Source organism: Phalangium opilio, unplaced genomic scaffold (genome assembly GCF_054372755.1).
Source record: "Phalangium opilio isolate 3A_F unplaced genomic scaffold, DU_Popi_V2 ptg000087l_1, whole genome shotgun sequence".
Classification (NCBI taxonomy): domain Eukaryota; kingdom Metazoa; phylum Arthropoda; class Arachnida; order Opiliones; family Phalangiidae; genus Phalangium; species Phalangium opilio.
In genome coordinates, this window is record NW_028324192.1 from 2,431,937 (window position 1) to 2,441,263 (window position 9,327).

At 38.9% G+C, this 9,327-nt stretch overlaps 7 pseudogenes; 5 read left to right on the forward strand and 2 right to left on the reverse strand.

Annotated features, from left to right (window-relative positions):
- Nucleotides 1-3,914: 3,914 nt before the first annotated feature.
- On the forward strand, nucleotides 3,915-4,033 carry LOC149650036 (5S ribosomal RNA; annotated as a pseudogene).
- Nucleotides 4,034-4,394: 361 nt separating this feature from the next.
- LOC149650037 (5S ribosomal RNA) lies at nucleotides 4,395-4,513 on the forward strand (annotated as a pseudogene).
- A 361-nt stretch (nucleotides 4,514-4,874) lies between these two features.
- LOC149650038 (5S ribosomal RNA) lies at nucleotides 4,875-4,993 on the forward strand (annotated as a pseudogene).
- An 824-nt stretch (nucleotides 4,994-5,817) lies between these two features.
- LOC149650039 (5S ribosomal RNA) lies at nucleotides 5,818-5,936 on the forward strand (annotated as a pseudogene).
- Nucleotides 5,937-6,072: 136 nt separating this feature from the next.
- LOC149650040 (5S ribosomal RNA) lies at nucleotides 6,073-6,191 on the forward strand (annotated as a pseudogene).
- Nucleotides 6,192-6,634: 443 nt separating this feature from the next.
- Nucleotides 6,635-6,753, reverse strand: LOC149650041 (5S ribosomal RNA; annotated as a pseudogene).
- Nucleotides 6,754-7,114: 361 nt separating this feature from the next.
- LOC149650042 (5S ribosomal RNA) lies at nucleotides 7,115-7,233 on the reverse strand (annotated as a pseudogene).
- Between the last annotated feature and the right edge of the window lie 2,094 nt (nucleotides 7,234-9,327).

Below are 9,327 nucleotides of genomic sequence, written 5' to 3' on the forward strand. Positions count from 1 at the left end.
ATATGCTTCTTTGGCCGTGAAACGTCGATTTTGAAAATGTTATTAAAAATCGAGGTACATTTTTATTTATTGTTCAATCGAGATGAAATCACTTTCAAAGAGTGTTTTATAGGGAATTAAGCTGAATTCGGTCAAACATTTCTCCAAAAAAAAATGCATTCAAAAGTGTACCGAAAAAATCGCATGTTTTTTTTCTTCAAGATACAATATCCGTGACAACGATTTCTTATTTAAAATTGAATTTTAACAGTTTGTTGAATGAAAATCGTTACATTTGCTTGAATTAACGCAAAAATTACAAAAATAATGGTTTCAGTGGTTATATTTGAAAACAGTGAACAAATACTCAAAATGTTTTTCTTAGGCCGAGTTACGTCGATTTTGAAAATGTTATTAAAAATCGAGGTACATTTTCATTTATTGTTCAATCGAGATGAAATCACTTTTAATGAGTGTTTTATAGGGAATTAAGCTGAATTCGGTCAAAAATTTCTCCTGAAAAAAATGCATTCAAAAAAGTACCGAAAAAATCGCATGTTTTTCTTCTTCAAGATACAAAATCCGTGACAACGATTTCTTATTGAAAAATTTAATTTTAACAGTTTTTTGATTGAATATCGTTACATTTGCTTGTATTAAAGCAAAAAGTATAAAAATAATGCTTTCAGTGAACATATTTGAAAATAGTGAAGAAATACTCAAAGTATGCTTCTTTGGCCGTGAAACGTCGATTTTGAAAATGTTATTAAAATTCGAGGTAAATTTTTAATTATTGTTCAATCGAGATGAAATCACTTTCAATGAGTGTTTTATAGGGAATTAAGCTGAATTCGCTCAAAAATTTCTCCAGAAAAAAATTCATTCAAAAAAGTACCGAAAAAATCGCAGGTTTTTCTTCTTCAAGACACAAAATCCGTGAATACGATTTCTTATTGAAAATTGAATTTTAACAGTTTTTTGAATGAATATCGTTACATTGCTTGAATTAAAGCTACGTGTGATCTCAAATGTAACGTAGAAAGCCAAAGTTTTTCCACAATACCTGACGACCATTTAATTTTTGGGCTTCCGTGGCGCAATGGTTAGCGCGTTCAGCTGCTATTCAAAAGACTGGTGGTTTGAGCTCTCCCGGGAGCGGTGTTGTGACGTCTCAAGTGTAACATAAAATGTCAGAGTTTTTCCACAATACCTGTCGAACATTGAATTTTTGGGCTTCCGTGGCGCAATGGTTAGCGCGTTCAGCTGTAAATCGCGAGGTTGGTGGTTCGAGCCCACCCGGGAGAGGTGTTGTGGGGTCTCAGATGTAGCGTAAAAAGTCAAAACTTTTCCACAATACGTGACAACCATTTAATTTCTGGGCTTCCGTGGCTCAATGATTAGCGCGTTCGGCTGTTAACCAATAGGTTTGTGGTTCGAGCCCATCCGGGATGCGGTGTTGTGAGGTCTCAGATGTAACGTAAAATGTCAGAGTTTTTCACAATACCTGACGAACATTGAATTTTTGGGCTTCCGTGGCTCAATGGTTAGCGCGTTCGGCTGTTAACCAATAGGTTGGTGGTTCGAGCCCATCCGGGAGCGGTGTTGTGTGATCTCAAATGTAACGTAGAAAGCCAAAGTTTTTGCACAATACCTGACGAGCATTTAACTTTTGGGCTTCCGTGGCGCAATGTTTAGCGCGTTCGGCTGTTAACCAATAGGTTGGTGGTTCGAGCCCATCCGGGAGCAGTGTTGTGAGGTCTCAGATGTGACGTAAAAAGTCAAGGTTTTTACACAATACCTGACGAGCATTAAACTTTTGGGCTTCCGTGGCGCAATGGTTAGCGCGTTCGGCTGTTAACCAATAGGTTGGTGGTTCGAGCCCATCCGGGAGCGGTGTTGTGAGGTCTCAGATGTGACGTAAGATGTCAAGGTTTTTACACAATACCTGACGAGTATTTAACTTTTGTGCTTCCGTGGCGCAATGGTTAGCGCGTTCGGCTGTTAACCAATAGGTTGGTGGTTCGAGCCCATCCGGGAGCGGTGTTGTGAGGTCTCAGATGTGACGTAAAAAGTCAAGGTTTTTACACAATACCTGACGAGCATTTAACTTTTGGGATTCCGTGGCGCAATGGTTAGCGCGTTCAGCTGTTAATCGAAAGGTTGGTGGTTCGAGCCCACCCGGGAGAGGTGTTGTGGGGTCTCAAATGTAACGTAGAAAGCCAAAGTTTTTCCACAACACCTGACAACCATTTAATTTCTGAGTATGGTTAGATGAATGACAAATTGGACTATAACATATCCTAAGGACATCCCGGTATCTCTAGTAGACACAGAGTTATGGGCCTTGCAAAGTATAGTCTAATGCATTTTCTATGGAGGGGTTTGTTTGTTCACGTATTGCTTAATTACTTGACCCTGTTCCTTCGATTAAAAATAATAACATATCTTTAGTGTAGCCGTTATCGCATCCGCCTCACTCCCGGAAGGCCACAGGTTCGAAACCGCGAAGTTTTTTCTTTTTGCTTGGAACGTGCAAAGACCTTTATAATTATCCGAACATTTGTGTCAAGGTCACATTATTTACATCCCCGTATCTCTGGTAGAACCAGAGTTACGAGCCTGCAAAGTTTATTTTCAAAAATCAAAAGTAACCTTCTAACAATAAGTGAGACAAAAAATAAGTTGACGACGATATTGAGGTAGCCTCAAGTTTAAAGTATCCTGGTATGGGGAGCAAAGAGTACTATAACATTTCCAAAGGAGATCCCAGTATCTCTTGTAGAACAAGAGTTATGAGCCTCCAAAGTTTAGTGCAAAAATCATAAGTAACATAATAAAAATAAGTGAGACGATACCAAAGTTGACGAACATTTTGCTTAATATCTCGGCCCTTGTTTGTCGTAGCTCAATGTTTTTAGTATGGTTAGATGGGTGACAATTTGGACTATAACATATCCTAAGGATATCCCCGTATCTCTAGTAGACACAGAGTTATGGGCCTGCAAAGTATAGTCTAATGCATTTCCTAAGGACGGGTTGTTTGTTTACGTTTAGCTTAATTACTCGGCCCCTGTTTGTCGTAGCTCAATGTTTTTAGTATGGTTAGATGGAAGACAAATTGCAATATAACATACTCAAAGGACATCCCCGTATCTCCAGTGGAAACAGAGTTACGAGCCTGCAAAGTATAGTCTAACTCATTTCCTATGGAGGGGGTTTGTTTCTTTACGTTTCGCTTAAGTACTCGGCCCCTGTTTGTCGTAGCCCAAAGTTTTTAGTATGGTTAGATGAATGACAAATTGGACTATAACATATCCTAAGGACATCCCGGTATCTCTAGTAGACACAGAGTTATGGGCCTTGCAAAGTATAGTCTAATGCATTTTCTATGGAGGGGTTTGTTTGTTCACGTATTGCTTAATTACTTGACCCTGTTCCTTCGATTAAAAATAATAACATATCTTTAGTGTAGCCGTTATCGCATCCGCCTCACTCCCGGAAGGCCACAGGTTCGAAACCGCGAAGTTTTTTTTTTGCTTGGAACATGCAAAGACCTTTATAATTATCCGAACATTTGTGTCAAGGTCACATTATTTACATCCCCGTATCTCTGGTAGAACCAGAGTTACGAGCCTGCAAAGTTTATTTTCAAAAATCAAAAGTAACCTTCTAACTATAAGTGAGACAAAAATAAGTTGACGACGATATTGAGGTAGCCTCAAGTTTAAAGTATCCTTGTATGGGGAGCAAAGAGTACTATAACATTTCCAAAGGAGATCCCAGTATCTCTTGTAGAACAAGAGTTATGAGCCTCCAAAGTTTAGTGCAAAAATCATAAGTAACATAATAAAAATAAGTGAGACGATACCAAAGTTGGCGAACATTTTGCTTAATATCTCGGCCCTTGTTTGTCGTAGCTCAATGTCGTAGCTCTTGGCAACGGCCATATCACGCTGAATTCACCGGTTCTCGTCCGATAACCAAAGTTAAGCAGCGTCGAGCGCAGTCAGTACTTGGGAGGGCGACCACTTAGGAACACTGCGTGCCGTTAGCTTATTCACTTTTTTTTCCTCTTTTAAATTCCAATAGATATGAAAAAAGCAAACATATTTTCTTTTTGTTATTGTTTGAAAAAGATGAAGGTTAATTTGTCTCACTTAATTTAAATTCGAATTATTATCTAGCACTCTCGGCAACGGCCATATCACGCTGAGAACACCGGTTCTCGTCCGATCGCCGACGTTAGCAGCGTCGAGCGCAGTCAGTACTTGGGAATACTGCGTGCCGTTTGCTTTTTCACTTTTGTTTCCTCTTTCAAATTCCACCAGATATGAAAAAAGCAAACATATCTTCTTTTTGTTATTGTTTTAAAATGATGAAAGTTAATTAAATTCAAATTATTAACTAGCACTCTCGGCAACGGCCATGTCACGCTGAATACACCGGTTCTCGTCCGATAAGCGAAGTTAAGCAGCGTCGAGCGCAGTCACTACTTGGGAGGGAGACCACTTAGGAACACTGCGTGCCGTTGGCTTTTTCACTTTTTTTTCCTCTTTTAAATTTTAATAGATATGAAAAAAGCAAACATGTTTTCTTTTTGTTATTGTTTTAAAATGATGAAGGTTAATTTGTCTCACTTAATTTAAATTCGAATTATTAACTAGCACTCTCGGCAACGGCCATATCACGCTGAAAACACCGGTTCTCGTCCGATCGCTGACGTTAGCAGCGTCGAGCGCAGTCAGTACTTGGGAATACTGCGTGCCGTTTGCTTTTTCACTTTTGTTTCCTCTTTCAAATTCCACCAGATATGAAAAAAGCAAACATATCTTCTTTTTGTTATTGTTTTATAATGATGAAAGTTAATTAAATTCAAATTATTAACTAGCACTCTCGGCAACGGCCATATCACGCTGAATACACCGGTTCTCGTCCGATAACCGAAGTTAAGCAGCGTCGAGCGCAGTCACTACTTGGGAGGGAGACCACTTAGGAACACTGCGTGCCGTTGGCTTTTTCACTTTTTTTCCCCATTTAAATTTTAATAGATATGAAAAAAGCAAACATGTTTTCTTTTTGTTATTGTTTTAAAATGATGAAGGTTAATTTGTCTCACTTAATTTAAATTCGAATTATTAACTAGCACTCTCGACAACGGCCATATCACGCAGAAAACACCGGTTCACGTCCGATCACCGAAGTTAAGCAGCGTCGAGCGCATACAGTACTTGGGAATACTGCGTGCCGTTTGTTTTTTCACTTTTGTTTCCTCTTTTAAATTCCACCAGATATGAAAAAAGCAAACATATCTTCTTTTTGTTATTGTTTTATAAAGATGAAGGTTAATTAAATTCAAATTATTAACTAGCACTCTCGGCAACGGCCATATCACGCTGAATACGCCAGTTCTCGTCCGATAACCAAAGTTAAGCAGCGTCGAGCGCATACAGTACTTGGGAATACTGCGTGCCGTTGGCTTTTTCACTTTTTTTCCCCATTTAAATTTTAATAGATATGAAAAAAGCAAACATATTTTCTTTTTGTTATTGTTTGAAAAAGATGAAGGTTAATTTGTCTCACTTAATTTAAATTCGAATTATTATCTAGCACTCTCGGCAACGGCCATATCACGCTGAGAACACCGGTTCTCGTCCGATCGCCGACGTTAGCAGCGTCGAGCGCAGTCAGTACTTGGGAATACTGCGTGCCGTTTGCTTTTTCACTTTTGTTTCCACTTTCAAATTCTACCAGATATGAAAAAAGCAAACATATCTTCTTTTTGTTATTGTTTTATAAAGATGAACGTTAATTAAATTCAAATTATTAACTAGCACTCTCGGCAACGGCCATATCACGCTGAATACACCGTTTCTCGTCCGATAACCGAAGTTAAGCAGCGTCGAGCGCAGTCAGTACTTGGGAGGGCGACCACTTAGGAACACTGCGTGCCGTAAGCTTTTTCACTTTTTTTCCTCTTTTAAATTCCAATAGATATGAAAAAAGCAAACATATTTTCTTTTTGTTATTGTTTGAAAAAGATGAAGGTTAATTTGTCTCACTTAATTTAAATTCGAATTATTAACTAGCACTCTCGGCAACGGCCATATCACGCTGAATACACCAGTTCTCGTCCGATAACCAAAGTTAAGCAGCGTCGAGCGCAGTCAGTACTTGGGAGGGCGACCACTTAGGAACACTGCGTGCCGTTAGCTTTTTCACTATTTTTTCCTCTTTTAAATTCCAATAGATATGAAAAAAGCAAACTGGTGTATTCAGCGTGATATGGCCGTTGCCGAGAGTGCTAGTTAATAATTTGAATTTAATTAACCTTCATCTTTATAAAACAATAACAAAAAGAAGATATGTTTGCTTTTTTCATATCTGGTGGAATTTAAAAGAGGAAACAAAAGTGAAAAAACAAACGGCATGCGGTATTCCCAAGTACTGTATGCGCTCGACGCTGCTTAACTTCGGTGATCGGACGTGAACCGGTGTTTTCTGCGTGATATGGCCGTTGTCGAGAGTGCTAGTTAATAATTCGAATTTAAATTAAGTGAGACAAATTAACCTTCATCATTTTAAAACAATAACAAAAAGAAAACATGTTTGCTTCTTTCATATCTATTAAAATTTAAATGGGGAAAAAAAGTGAAAAAGCCAACGGCACGCAGTGTTCCTAAGTGGTCTCCCTCCCAAGTAGTGACTGCGCTCGACGCTGCTTAACTTCGGTTATCGGACGAGAACCGGTGTATTCAGCGTGATATGGCCGTTGCCGAGAGTGCCAGTTAATAATTTGAATTTAATTAACTTTCATCATTATAAAACAATAACAAAAAGAAGATATGTTTGCTTTTTTCATATCTGGTGGAATTTGAAAGAGGAAACAAAAGTGAAAAAGCAAACGGCACGCAGTATTCCCAAGTACTGACTGCGCTCGACGCTGCTAACGTCAGCGATCGGACGAGAACCGGTGTTTTCAGCGTGATATGGCCGTTGCCGAGAGTGCTAGTTAATAATTCGAATTTAAATTAAGTGAGACAAATTAACCTTCATCATTTTAAAACAATAACAAAAAGAAAATATGTTTGCTTTTTTCATATCTATTGGAATTTAAAAGAGGAAAGAAAAGTGAAAAAGCTAACGGCACGCAGTGTTCCTAAGTGGTCGCCCTCCCAAGTACTGACTGCGCTCGACGCTGCTTAACTTTGGTTATCGGACGAGAACCGGTGAATTCAGCGTGATATGGCCGTTGCCGAGAGCTACGACATTGAGCTACGACAAACAAGGGCCGAGATATTAAGCAAAATGTTCGCCAACTTTGGTATCGTCTCACTTATTTTTATTATGTTACTTATGATTTTTGCACTAAACTTTGGAGGCTCATAACTCTTGTTCTACAAGAGATACTGGGATCTCCTTTGGAAATGTTATAGTACTCTTTGCTCCCCATACAAGGATACTTTAAACTTGAAGCTACCTCAATATCGTCGTCAACTTATTTTTTGTCTCACTTATAGTTAGAAGGTTACTTTTGATTTTTGAAAATAAACTTTGCAGGCTCGTAACTCTGGTTCTACCAGAGATACGGGGATGTAAATAATGTGACCTTGACACAAATGTTCGGATAATTATAAAGGTCTTTGCATGTTCCAAGCAAAAAAAAAAACTTCGCGGTTTCGAACCTGTGGCCTTCCGGGAGTGAGGCGGATGCGATAACGGCTACACTAAAGATATGTTATTATTTTTAATCGAAGGAACAGGGTCAAGTAATTAAGCAATACGTGAACAAACAAACCCCTCCATAGAAAATGCATTAGACTATACTTTGCAAGGCCCATAACTCTGTGTCTACTAGAGATACCGGGATGTCCTTAGGATATGTTATAGTCCAATTTGTCATTCATCTAACCACACTAAAAACTTTGGGCTACGACAAACAGGGGCCGAGTACTTAAGCGAAACGTAAAGAAACAAACCCCCTCCATAGGAAATGAGTTAGACTATACTTTGCAGGCTCGTAACTCTGTTTCCACTGGAGATACGAGGATGTCCTTTGAGTATGTTATATTCCAATTTGTCTTCCATCTAACCATACTAAAAACATTGAGCTACGACAAACAGGGGCCGAGTAATTAAGCTAAACGTAAACAAACAACCCGTCCTTAGGAAATGCATTAGACTATTCTTTGCAGGCCCATAACTCTGTGTCTACTAGAGATACGGGGATGTCCTTAGGATATGTTATAGTCCAAATTGTCACCCATCTAACCATACTAAAAACATTGAGCTACGACAAACAAGGGCCGAGATATTAAGCAAAATGTTCGTCAACTTTGGTATCGTCTCACTTATTTTTATTATGTTACTTATGATTTTTGCACTAAACTTTGGAGGCTCATAACCTTTGTTCTACAAGAGATACTGGGATCTCCTTTGGAAATGTTATAGTACTCTTTGCTCCCCATACCAGGATACTTTAAACTTGAGGCTACCTCAATATCGTCGTCAACTTATTTTTTGTCTCACTTATTGTTAGAAGGTTACTTTTGATTTTTGAAAATAAACTTTGCAGGCTCGTAACTCTGGTTCTACCATAGATACGGGGATGTAAATAATGTGACCTTGACACAAATGTTCGGATAATTATAAAGGTCTTTGCATGTTCCAAGCAAAAAAAAAACTTCGCGGTTTCGAACCTGTGGCCTTCCGGGAGTGAGGCGGATGCGATAACCGCTACACTAAAGATATGTTATTATTTTTAATCGAAAGAACAGGGTCAAGTAATTAAGCAATACGTGAACAAACAAACCCCTCCATAGAAAATGCATTAGACTATACTTTGCAAGGCCCATAACTCTGTATCTACTAGAGATACCGGGATGTCCTTAGGATATGTTATAGTCCAATTTGTCATTCATCTAACCATACTAAAAACTTTGGGCTACGACAAACAGGGGCCGTGTACTTAAGCGAAACGTAAAGAAACAAACCCCCTCCATAGGAAATGAGTTAGACTATACTTTGCAGGCTCGTAACTCTGTTTCCACTGGAGATACGGGGATGTCCTTTGAGTATGTTATAGTGCAATTTGTCCCCCATCTAACCATACTAAAAACATTGAGCTACGACAAACAGGGGCCGAGTAATTAAGCTAAACGTAAACAAACAACCCGTCCTTAGGAAATGCATTAGACTATACTTTGCAGGCCCATAACTCTGTGTCTACTAGAGATACGGGGATGTCCTTAGGATATGTTATAGTCCAAATTGTCACCCATCTAACCATACTAAAAACATTGAGCTACGACAAACAAGGGCCGAGATATTAAGCAAAATGTTCGTCAACTT